General features: G+C 38.1%; 1 protein-coding gene across 1 annotated transcript in view; it reads left to right on the plus strand.

The window, feature by feature from the left end:
* LOC119495947 (sorbin and SH3 domain-containing protein 1) overlaps nt 1-13242 on the plus strand; it is a 94291-nt gene that overhangs the window by 15834 nt on the left and 65215 nt on the right. The gene's annotated exons all lie outside the window — the stretch shown is intronic.

Consider the following 13242-nt stretch of genomic DNA (forward strand, 5'->3'; position numbering starts at 1 on the left):
AGTAGCTGAAACATTTAGAGCGATTGTTGGAGGATCTGGGGTCGAGTCTTTGGCTCACCAGCCTGTAAACTCCTCATAACTAAGCCGCAGTTTGCCTTCCTTATATTTATGATAATGAAATGTAATTCCGCCCTTCATTGACATCACCATCGCTGCCATATTTTGAAACCATTACTTAATCACATTGTCAAAATCCCCATTTCCTCTCATCAATCCTACATTGAGCTTTATTTGTGATCCTCTCTTTCTTTTGCCCTCACCCGTTTTATTCACTCCATTTCTCTCGTTCAATTTCCACATTGCTGTTTATTTTATTTATTTATTTTTTTGAGGATGACTGGATTAAACCTACTGAAATAGCTGTTACTCAGATTTTAGGTCATCTACCAAATCCATTAGGGGGAAATATACAAATAACCCCACTTTTCTCTGCCATCCACAGTGGTCTGCTTCTGTTTCTCCTCTTGTGGCTGCAGAGGCTTACGCTGCTATTAATAGTAGGTTATCTATCTCCTAATATATTTATGCTTATTGTGTTATAGGAAATAAACACTTCATGTGGATAAAGGCTACAGTATAACTGCCTAGCACTAGTTACCACTTCTTCTAATGTATACTAAACATCCTTGTGTCACATTATTATCAATAACAGAGAGGCAATGAGAGAGCAAGCTGCAGCACTTCTCATAATTCATAATGTATTAATTTATAATTAGCGGCTTTAATGAAACTGATACTGCAATATTAGTTATTAGGTGCACAGTTTCAACAGAAACAAATCCGCTCATTCAATACAATAAAAGTGGCCACATGAAAGAAATAAAGTGAAGAAGCAAAGAGCATTGAAGCTAACGAAGTGTATTACACACTTATTAAAGTAATTTTCACTTTGCCTCCCAGACCTGGCCAAAAACACTTTCAAATTCTCATTGTACTCCGAGGAAGGCTATGTGGAGCTTTTTTTTTTCCTTGTTAACTTTGAAGTAAGCTCAAAAACGTATAGGTAGACAGGGGTGGCATCAAATAATCAGCAACTTCAAAAAGCATGCGGCCACTTAGCACTCCTAAAGCTAATGTCCCCGAGACATTCAGGATGGAAATTATTCAAACTCATTTAGTGGCAGCAAATTGGTCTAAGTTCAATCAGAAAACAGACTGACACTGAACAAGAAGTGCAGCCTAATTATACTTGTTTGTCAAATGAAAATTTCATTTGGGCAGGAATGAAACCTTCGAGCAACTTCTTTTTAAGGTGAGCTCCTAGTTGTATTATCAGCTAAATGCAGTAAAATCCATAATCATGTGATGATAATGAAAATGGAGCCAATGTTAACATTCAGGCTTTCAATGCCCCGGGCACATGGCGATAAAAATTAAGTACCATAGTCCTCTGCCAGGCACGCTGACACCCGGGCTGGTCTTTAGCCTCTTAGATGCGTTTTTGCATTTTAAAAACTTTATCAAAGCACTGTTGCAATGTGGAAAATGTCAACGTGAAATGCACTGAAGGCAAATTGGAATTTCATTAATAGTAAAATTATTGCTTTTGACTGATGTATTACTATGCTTGTTAAGAGCTGGAGAGTGGAACGCTCGTCTGTCTGGTCGGCAGTCTTGCCTCTTCTTGTCCCATGCCATTTGCTGAAAGTTAGAGATCTGCTTTCCTACTGAAAAATAGCAAGGAAGTTCTGAAAGTTGCAGGAAGTGAAGAATATCGAGTTGAAGACATTCATTTATAGAGCAGCATGAGAAGATACTGAGCTTATTAAAGAGAAAAAGAGAAGGGATGAACAGGATAACAAAGGCTTTATTGTGTTAGATAACATTAACATTGATTTCTGGCTAGTTTCTTACAGTACATGCTGTGCTTTAACATGGAGCTGTGACACAGTGTGGATTTGTGTCTTCTCATTGTAAAGCGTGGTGACATCTAATCTTAACTATATAGAGGACGGGCCCCAGAGATCCCACTGTGTACTGGTATCACAGGTAAATAGACCTAGCCCGGTATGGAGGTATCAGTTCACCGAGACTTGTGCTCATTCATGAAGCCGGTGGTGTTTATTGATTTACCTCATAATCCTCTCAGTGTCAATGGCGTCAATGATGGAGGAGAAAATGGGAACGGCGTGTCAGATGATGGAGGACATTTTCTGACAGCAAAAGGAGACAACAGATTAGCTTTAATGGGATATTCATGTTCTCCTGTGGGGTTTGGATGTGTGGCACTCACGCTACGAGTGGACAAAAATTATTAGCTTGAGAAAATGTTGATGGACCGGCTATCATGATGGAGAAGATAACATTTTATAACATTTTTGGTATTTTTCGTGACCCCTATCTTCCATTTTCAATAAGCTAAGAACGATTTCAGTGAGAGGTGAAAAAATAATATAAAAATATGAATTAGCATGCCTGTTTTAAAAACGTATTCAGAGGTAGAAACTGTCTACCTTAAAAATATTATATCAGAATTTAGGAAAAAGATTTAACATGTTAGAGTTATCTTACTAGTTTCAACATGAGATTAACAATATTTAATATTTGAGTTGATCTCTGAAGTGTTTTGGCTAACAAAGAGAATTACTTTACAAGCTATTGTTTTCAGGTTGAAGGATCCTTTTTATGAAATGGACGTGTTGCTTAATGTTAGCCATGGACAGTGCCTGATATTGATATTTACTAGTTTAAATAAGCTTGTGTTTACATGATACAGGAAGTGCAATTCCTACCATGACTGCAGTAGTTTTCACATTTGCATTGTCTGTCGGTGTAACTAAACATCTGATACATGCAGAAGTCTTTGTTACATGTGTCTATTTTATTAAACTTTGACACTTTTTCTCAGTGTATTAGTCATATATAATATCATCATAGTCACAGGAAAGATCACAGGTTATGTTATTATGACCTCTTGAGGGCTACCATAGCTACATACAATATTTTCAAATTCATAATTGACTTTATTGGCATGGAAGTTTCCAAAAAAGCATCAAAATTCAAAATATATTAAAACAACATTACAATTGTTATATATTAATGATATATACAATATTGCAACACAAAAACCTAAGGCTTGTTAAAGATGAATAAAGTTGTTGTCTTGTCAAATGAATCAACCATTGAACACACTGTACCTTTCAGTCCCCTTTTCAACCTAGACATTTATGCAGTGCTTTAATATTCAAGACACAGACGGGGAGCCATTCTGCGACTGGCTTATTTGTATTATTGTGTTATACATTCTACCTTGCAGTCTAATAAAAATAAAGGATACAGCATTATGCTATCCCATGGAAATATAAACACATATTACTATAATATAAATTAAGAAAATTAGCACTACATACAACAAAATGCAGAGTATTTTTTAATAAAAGATGTCCATAACAGCTACAATTGAAGGGTTGTACATTTTGAACCCTGTATGTTAGCGTTCCTCCGGCCCTGTTGATCCTCTCATTGCATGAATGATGGTACGTTGTCTTTGTGTGACTGTCAGTAGAGATGGACCTTATCACAGATTAATGCAATGGACTGTAGTCAAAGGGTTTCAATGAAAAAACCTCAACAAGATCAACTTACAGTGAGCTAAACCTTATGAATTTTGAAAGGTGCTTTTCATATTGAATTTTAAATGATTGATATAGTATTACTGGTGGTAACAAATACCATTTGGCCGTATTCTCCAGCTAAACATATTAAGAAATCGACCTCATTGAGATGAAGAAATCTATCTGTAAATGACTGAGTGTAACATAACAGTACACGGCAGCACCTTCCTCAATACATTTAAACATCAGTGACCAGATTGCTACCTGGTATTCAGCTGCAAGCTTTCTGTATTTTCAAAGAATTCAAATCACACAATGTTGTCACTCTTTTCATCTAGTTTAATGACACTATTAATTGGATTTGTAATGATGTTTTAAGCAAACTTATTTCAGCAGACATCTTTCAGGCAATGGCCTTCACGATAACGATGAATAGTGCATGCCTGGCATACATACAGCAGCTGTGGATGAGACGCCAGCGTGCTTCATTGTATTTGTAGTGGAGCTCTGACCTCTTGTGCCTCATTGTGGAAGTGCAAAATCCTCATGCTACACTAGCAGTGGTGCTCTGTAATGCAATATCTTTGTAAGTATGCACTTTAATTTTGAGAATTAAAGCTTCTTGGAGGCCTCTTTCACAGCTGCTCCATATGTAGGACTTTATGAACCCCTCAGGTGACTTCCCGTCACAATAGTCCCTGTAGGAACGAGCTGGGTGACATTTTGAAAAGCCCAAAGAAATGTTCCACAAGGATCCATTTATGGGACTGTGAAGGAACCTTTCTCAGTTTCTGAAAGGACTCGTACCAGAGCTGGTTGACCATGCAGGCTACTGTGCCAACTTGGAATAGAGCAAATTGGAGTCAGTGTCATCATCAAATCTGCATTTAATTAACGTATGTCTGGTGGTGCCCTGTGGCTCTATTGTTTCACATAGTTCATGACCTCTGCTGTCTGACAACCCCGACTCTAGTGTCTCGTCACTCCTGTCACCCTCCACTACACACAGTTAAAGCATTAAATATTCCATAATCCTTCAACAGTACCGATTTAACCCCGGTCATACGTAATGAAGCAGCAGGATAAGTTCTGCCTCTCCATGTTACTGTTGCTAACTTGGACAAACAATCCCACCTGGCTGAGTGACAACCAGCGAAACAACGGGGGATAGTCTCTCAGAGGCCACAGATAACTTTTGGAGACAGACCAGTTTGATATCATCGGGACTCTAGCATACTACAGAGAGAAAAGTCCAAGATTTCAAATATACCAGAGGACACAGTGAAGTGCTACTGTAATGCTTAGGGGTGTTTCTCAACGGTCACCTGACATGACCATTTGTTGATGGCAAGTAATTCAAGAAATCTGCTTAACGTGAGGAAAATTATGAGGAAATGTTGGTTACACCTGGTACTTTGTATCACACTGACCATCAACAACTGAGTTTTTCTACAAAACAGCTAAAGTGGTTTTCGAAATAAGACAAAAATCATAGTTTACTGTATAATATATTATGATATGATATGATATGATATGATATGATATGATATAATATGATATGATATGATAAAAAAAGAAAATATAAATAAATATATTTTTCCCATTTATCCAAAGTCAGTGTTATTTAACTATTTACACATGCATGAATTTAGGGCTGCAGCTAATGATTATTTTCATCGATTAATCTCATGATTATTTTCTCAATTCATCAATCAGCTGTTGGTTTATAAAATGTCAGAAAATGGTGAAAAATTATGATCAATGTTTCCCAAAGCCGAAGATGACGTCCTCAAATGTCTTGTTTTTTCCACAACTCAAAGATATTCAGTTTACTGTCATAGAGGATTAATAGAGGATAATTTTTTTAATTATTCAAACCAATTATGTTTGACCTGTTATATATTCTGCAATAACCACTTTAAGCTGCCTTTAAAGAAGCTTAAGATAGTTATGACTTGTACCACCATATAACAACAAAAAGAAAGCTGGTAGATTTAATCTGTTATCCTCCAGCATTTTTAGATAAATTCAAAATTCTCTAAATGCGTTTTACAGAAAGTGTTTGAATTGTTCAGGCCCCCTATGAATCCTGAAAACATGACTAAAGTACTTCACTGAGTTCTCAATTATTATTAAATATACCAATCAAAATACAAAATGCTATTTTTTTCTTGAACGCAAAGAGAACATTTTGTGGAAAATGTGTTTTTCGTGCAGCACTTTTGATATGTTGGAGGAACTTTTCTTGAGCCGTTACTTTGTAGAGCGTCAGTACTCATCTTTATTCTCTGGCTGTCACCTGTGATCTGTAAATCTCAAATTGTAAACCGTGTCTTTAAGCCAGTACAAGGAAAGTAAAGAGATTCATGGGACCCTGAATATTGCTTTTGCTATTGTTGATACATCTTACGAATCCATCTTTGTCAGCCCGATGAATCCTAATGAAGCAGAAATCTGTCACATTTACTCCACAATGAGGGCAGCTGGCAAACTTTCTCTTGGAAAATGAAACTATTATCTTCAACTAGACACGCACGGGGCTCAATATAAATAAATAAAGTCACACTTATCTAGTGGCCAGTGTGATTACTGTAGCCAAAGCTGACATCCAAATTGACTGTCTTATCATGTCGAAGTGATTTCAGCTGAGTGGAGACTGTAGATGAAAGCGAAATGATCTTTAAATAGTAGCTAAAGATGGCTGCTTGATAAGTTGTCCCACAACAGTTTTGATCAATGAAGCATGCATTCAATATATTGCCTATTTAGATATGTGAGATAAACTTAACTGGGCCTCTAAATGATTCATAAATTATATTTCCTTCAGTGCAAGGTAATGACTTTATGGCCTTGTTGAATTCCTAACGTTAGGACGTGTTGTAAATGCTTCAGGAAAATGACGGTGAGCTGCAAACGACGCATTTTGAACACACAGTATATTTCCTTATGCCTTGTATTTGATACAGCTTTTAATGCATGATCAAATAGGTTCATTCTTATTTCTTATATATATTTTTCGTATGTCTTATTAATATTTATCACACAGTTTTGTTGAATACTCGATTCTGATTGGACAATCACGGCGTTCTACGGACTGCTATTTCTTTATAGCAGACCGTTGCTATGTATAACAGACCGTTGCTATGTATAACAGTCCGTTGAGATGTAAGTGCTGCATCGCCCTGTCGGGGTTTATTTCACAACAATGACTGGCTCGCTGTACATTATCGCTTACACACTAGGGTTGTGTATAGGTAGGAATCTGGTGATATGATACATATCATGATACAGAGGTTACGATTCAATATATCGTGATATATTGCAATTCTGTAAGCAAGGCGATATATTGCAGTTTTTTTAAATCTAATTTATAGGAAAACCATCATAGTATAAAGAACACACCACCTTATGTATATATAAATATATATCTTTGCAAATTAAGTTAAGTATTGATTGAGTCAATCTTTGCATGTAAACTATTAATTAAAAATCAATACAGTGTTTTTTAGAATCAATACAGTGTCGCAAAACACAATATCGCGATGCTCGATATGTTCTCTATTTTCTTACACTCCTAATACAGTATATATATTATTTATTCCATCAAACTGGCAAAGATACATTCTTTAAAAATAAAAAACAATTATTACACAATAAGTATCTATTCTCTAAACATCTGGATGCTGACGACAGGTGGAGTAAGTGAAAATGGGCCTTTAAGCAGTATTTCAGGAGGAAGCGTTGACTACCTCCCGTCTAAAAGCCTCTGAATTGAATTTGCCGTGCTCTCATACGACAAAGCCTGTCAGGTGGGAGCTCCGGCTGTGGAAAATGTCAAAGCTATTTTCCTCTTTACTAGTCAATGCAATGCTTGTTTAATAGTAATTGGAATCTTATCCTGCTGTTTGCTCATCATTTCCTGTGCCTGGTTATTCCACACCTAAACTCCATTTAAGTTTTTAATAACATTTTAGAATAGTTCCCATTCAGGTAAACAGAATCTGATTACCTTGATGGATTGGAAATGTATGTCTGACGGCGGTTTATTTGATTTATTTATTCAAGGGGCCTCAAATGGAGGCACTTTAACTGAGGCAAACAAATGGCTGCCGTACCTTTTCCAAGAGCAGAGTGGTTTACAGAAACGGTGAGATTTTATATTTCCCTATTCCGCTGTGGAGAGAGAATGGAAATAATGTCTGCCACACTTCATTTGTTTGTTTGGACAGATTTTTTTTGTCAGCATATCATTGTTGCAACCTATAATGGGTCCCACAATCTACCTGTTCAAGAGAAAAATACTGTCCGGTGGGGTAGTTTAAGATATTTCTAAAAACTGAACACATGCACACTCAGTGGCAGAGGCCAATGAGCAGGAGGCTAAAACTATTCTGTGATAGTTTTGGATTTCCCTCTCTCCATAAGCCTCTCATTGTGTTCGAGGACCTGCTTTGTACAAGTGCTTGCCAGCTGCTTACCAAATGAGGTTATAGTGTTTCCCTATCAACTGTAAATTTCAATAATTTGTTGGAGGGGCCTCTCACTGTCAGTTTTTATCATATTATCAATGACGACTCAATTTTCCTCTGCCACTCCATCTCAAGCACTGACCCCCGGCCCTATTACAGTCCTGTAATGAAGTGCAATGGAGTGGTAATTGGTCCACATTATACCAGATCAGGTAACATTAGACTTATTTTCTTATCACAATGAGCCCTGCTGGTGACTCTCAATGAGAAACCAAACACAGTTCCTTTCTTATGCAGGCTATCATCCAAATAACATTTCAGCTGGAGACCCTTTCCCCATTTCAGTTTTCCATTTCAAGATTGCACTCCGTGTCCTCGGACTGCGCTTTGTTTCTGGCTTCCTCCACTTTAAAAGTCTCCCAAACAGCCTCAGAGGTAGAGCAGATACGAGGTAGAGCTTTCCCGGGATGGGGGAAGTACAGTAAATGAGACGGTAACATGACCATTATGTCGGCAATATTAGATGTACAGTACTCCGCTCCCCCTCTGTTACAGCCTCCTGCCTCGGAGTGCTTTGTAGTGACTCTAGTTTGGATGTTATTCATGTTGTTCTGTACAGGCTTCTCTATGAGCTGAGCAAATTTCATGAGCTCGTGAAACTGTTTCAAAGGTACATGTTTAAATAAGGCTGCATTTCTTCCATTCCTCAAAAATTACTTTTTGGTTAATTTTCACCCAAGAGGCACATTATGTGGAAGTTATTGAAATCAAATTCAGTTCAGGAAATTGGCACAAATCCATTTTCTCATACTCATCATCGCAGTAATTGTGTGTCTGTCAGCTACAAAAGAGATTTCATGAGTCTGAGTAACAATGAGTTAACCGAGAAAAGTTGCAAAATTATATCTGCCCAGGTTTAAATAATTATGCAAAAGAAATGAATGTGTAATTCCCAGTAAAATAAGCCAAACATAGTCGAGAAGCCTCATGTTGAATCTCATATTAAAGGAACAGCGTGTGGCATTTCGGAGGATCTATTAGCAGAAATTGAATAAAATTTGAATAACTATGTTTTCATTAGTGTCTAATAGAGCTGCAACGATTAATCGATTAGTTGTTCACTATTAAATTATTTAATTAAACTAATTTGATAATCGAATAAACTGAACATCTTTGAGTTGTGGACAAAACAAGACATTTGAGGACGTCATCTTGGGCTTTGGGGAACACTGATCAACATTTTTCACCATTTTCTGACATTTTATAAACCAAATAACCAATCGATTAATGGAGAAAATAAATGACAGATTAAACGACAATGAAAATAATCGTTAGTTTCAGCCCTAGTGTTTAATCACCTGAAACTAAGATTCATGTTTTCGTTAGGTTAGAATGAGCCCTTCATATCTACATAAGGAGCGGCCATGTTTCTACAGTAGCACAGAACGGAAGAAACAAAAACTGGCTTTAGTGAGAGCCTTTCACGTTTTTATGTTACCTGAAGGCCACCGTAGTTCTCGTAGTTCTCGTAGTTCTCGTAATTCGACATGCTTGTGAAACTGCGGTAACGTGAGCCGTAGAGTGTAAAACCGTGGTTCCGCCATCCTCCGTCTGACTTCCATTACTCCTAAAGGACGGCCTCTGAGCGAGCAGCCCTGTCTTTTAAAAATTACAATCCCATACAACTAAATTGCATTCTCAATTACGTTTGGAAGGAAATGTATTTTGTCGCGGATTACGTTTGTCTTTCATGTTTAACAAATACCTTTGTAAGTCTGCGGACAGCTGCAGCGAGTGACATAATACAACAGACAGAGCAGGTGGCGTAATATATCAAACGACCATGGATGAAAGTTACGTTAAATAATAACGTTTTTGAATAATAACGGGTATAAGAAGCGAGAAAGTCCACTACTGGTGCGCGGGAGGAGAGATGGATGGGTCCAACAAACACTGGACTTTCCCCCAGGATCCAAACCATGATGTTTTTTTACTAAACCTAACCCTGTAGTTTTGTTGCATCTTCGTTTTGTTTTGTTTCAATTTGCAACGTTAATCACGTGTTTAAAACTGTTTAAAACTACAACCGTGATCCAGGAGAAAATACATTTCCCTCAAAACGTATTTTGGTTATGTAGTTTAGTTTTATGGGAACGTAATTTTGTTGGCGAACGGCGTTACCACGGTTTTGCACTCGGTAGCTCACGTTACTGCAGTCTTGGAAAGGGAGGAGTGAGCGAAGGGGTACTCAGTTGGCACTAGATGCCGCCAAATCCTACACACTCTACCTTTAAGCAGCCCAGCTAACATCTAGGCCTGGCTCAGGGAGACTTAAACTAAAATTAGCCTGGTCAGTAGTAAACTGTTAATGTACGTAACGCTGACTAATCCAGAGCCAGCATAGCAGAATATCAGCAAGCTGTTAGTCCTTGTGTGAACCTTTGTGCTCCGAGAGGCAGGATGTCAGGTCTCTGTTGTGAACTGACGCACGCTCTCTGGCTGAGGCGCTCTGTGTGCTGAAAACACACGGCAGACTAAAAAGACAGGATATTGGATAACAAGGTTAAAATATAGGAGCGAAAATATTCTCTTATTAAACTCAGGCTGCAGGGATTTGATTTGAGCCACCTAATAGATAGTGGTTTCAAGGGAGCCCAAACAAAAGGTAACGGGCCGGTCATGCTTATGGTAGCTAATGGCAGAGTTAGAAGAAATTAGGGGATTCTTTTTCTACAGGAAATTGTACTTAAAGGCGGGTCATGGATCACCCTGCTCTTCACAGGCAGCTTCAGAAGTCAGAGAGTGAACTTCTGCTGCGGCCATTAAAAGGTCTACGTCGGAGGAAGAGGTCAAAGCAGAAACAAAACTAATTGCATTATTGGAGAAAGGCAAAGCTGTGTAAATTGATTTCATGGATGAAATTCATGCTTAGACAAGTGAATAAACTCTTGTCTCGTGATTTTGTAACTATAATTAAAGAAACTGAAGATTGAGGACAGGGCAAACCTACATGTACATGCCAAAATAAACCAAACCTCAACAAAAAGGTTTAAACCGTGAGCCACAACGAACAGCTTCTTGGCTTTGATTCCACAAGTGTCGGGAAGTTTGTTGAAGTAATTCTACAAGAGATGTGATGGTTTGGTGTTTTGTTGGTGGAGGTGGAAAAAGCTGTTTCAGGTGCTGCTACAGAAACCCCTGTGAGGGCTTTGTTGGGCTGCGATCAGGTCCATCAGTTCTCATAAAATGATCGTGATCACTGATGATTGCTTTGTGTTCATTGGCATTTACTTCGCCTTCAAATTGGTTCAGTGGGTCTAAGCCATGCCAGGAAAATGTACCTCAAGTGTAGCCTTCAACACTTCACATGCAGCATAAATATGTGAAAAAAGGGGTTTAAGCTCTGCAACCTAATGTGAAGTTAGCTGTTTTTGCCTGTGCACCATAGACTGTATATAAGAAGTGGACGTAGTCACCGTGATGTTACCCATTGGTTTGTGGACTGCTGTTTTGAAGCCTCAAATTTGTTAATTTGGCCGTCGCGACCAAAAAGGTTATAATTAACTTTCATGAACTGAAAACATACTGTGAAAGAGTTAAAGTTGTAAGACAAAAACACGAACAACTCCCAAACCGGACAACACCTTGGTAGCGACCTGTCAATCACAAGGTAGCCACACCCTAAAGCATACCCTGCTTTATCGTCTATTTGACTCTAAATGGGATCATAATTTAGTAAATGAACATCATGCTGTATTGAAGAAGACTTGAAACTAGTGATTGAGACCATAAACTCATGTTTATAATGTTTACTGAGGTAATAAATCAAGTGAGAAGTAGGCTCATTTTCTCATAGACTTCTATACAATCAGACTACTTTTTGCAACCAGAGGAGTCGCCCCCTGCTGGCTATTAGAAAGAATGCAAGTTTAAGGCACTTCAGCATTGGCTTCACTTTTCAGAACTGGAGCTTGCTCACTGCTGTGTACTAATATTACAGTTTTTTACAATTTAAGTAGAGTAAATTGAGATTTCGGACACTTACGAATCGTCATTTTGCGTCAACACAAGCAGATGTAGAGTCACACAACAATAATTTTCATATCTATAAAATGTGACGCATTGCGATGTGGGATTGTTATCAAAAAGTAGTGTCCATGCCATGGACTGTTTTGTTCCATTGTATACATTTCTGAGGGCACTATATAGTCTTGACTTTTCCTTTAACAACAGAAGTCCATCTCTCCAAAGAAATACAGGCTGCATCGACATTCCCATAGAACAGGGGTTTTCAAAGGCGCCCCCTCACCCTCCCTTAGTTTACTTGCTTAGTTTCAATCAATTCCTGGATGTCTATAGGATCATGATTTTGTTTTTTGATCCCATAGGCACTCAACAATTGAGCTAAGATAGCCTAATATTGCAGTTTGACATAACTTCAGACATCACCAAATACATAAAGAAGGTCTGTCCTAAAACATTTACGAGATTCTGACTCTGGAAAAAAAACGTAAAATTCGCTCAAACTACTGTCTCTGAACTATCTCTTTAACCAAATCACACACATTAAGGCTATTCTATGTAATCTTTCTTGATAATTAATGTAAAAACTAATGTAAGCCTCCCCTGAAACAGTTTGGAGCCCCCCTGGGGACGCCCGCCTCCCATTTTGAAAACTTCTGACATAGAAGATATCATGTCCATGTTCTTCAACCTGACCTGCAGAAGTCCAAACAGTTTTTCTCTTTTGATGTGGCATGAGGGTGTTGTCTTTAGTTCAGTCTTCCACGCCAACTTTATCTGGAGCTGAGGAGAAAGAGTAGTAAAGATGCTCAAACCAACTCCCCGCAGTTAGAGATAGGTTGTTAAGTCTGTGTAACCAATACAGTGCATTTAAATAATATATTATACCCTGAGTATTACTGCTAAAGTACACCTGTATAGAGGTGCCTGCCTTGTAGTGACTGATTTCCTCTGGTACAGTAGTCTGCATGCATAGTGAGAGGTGATGGAGATGGTTAGTTGGCTAGTGTAAGTGATTGACTGCTGCCCTCTAGTGGTTGTATCTGTGTGGTGCCTTGTGTTGTTGCAATCAGCTGTTTCATGCAAGAGGAGAAATTCACATCCATAGTAATAGTGACAACATACAGATGATTCATTCAGCTTGTTTAACATAAGAAATACATTGTGTGTGCTCTTGTGTGTGTGTACTGTGTATG

Source organism: Sebastes umbrosus, chromosome 10, assembly GCF_015220745.1.
Source record: "Sebastes umbrosus isolate fSebUmb1 chromosome 10, fSebUmb1.pri, whole genome shotgun sequence".
NCBI lineage: Eukaryota > Metazoa > Chordata > Actinopteri > Perciformes > Sebastidae > Sebastes > Sebastes umbrosus.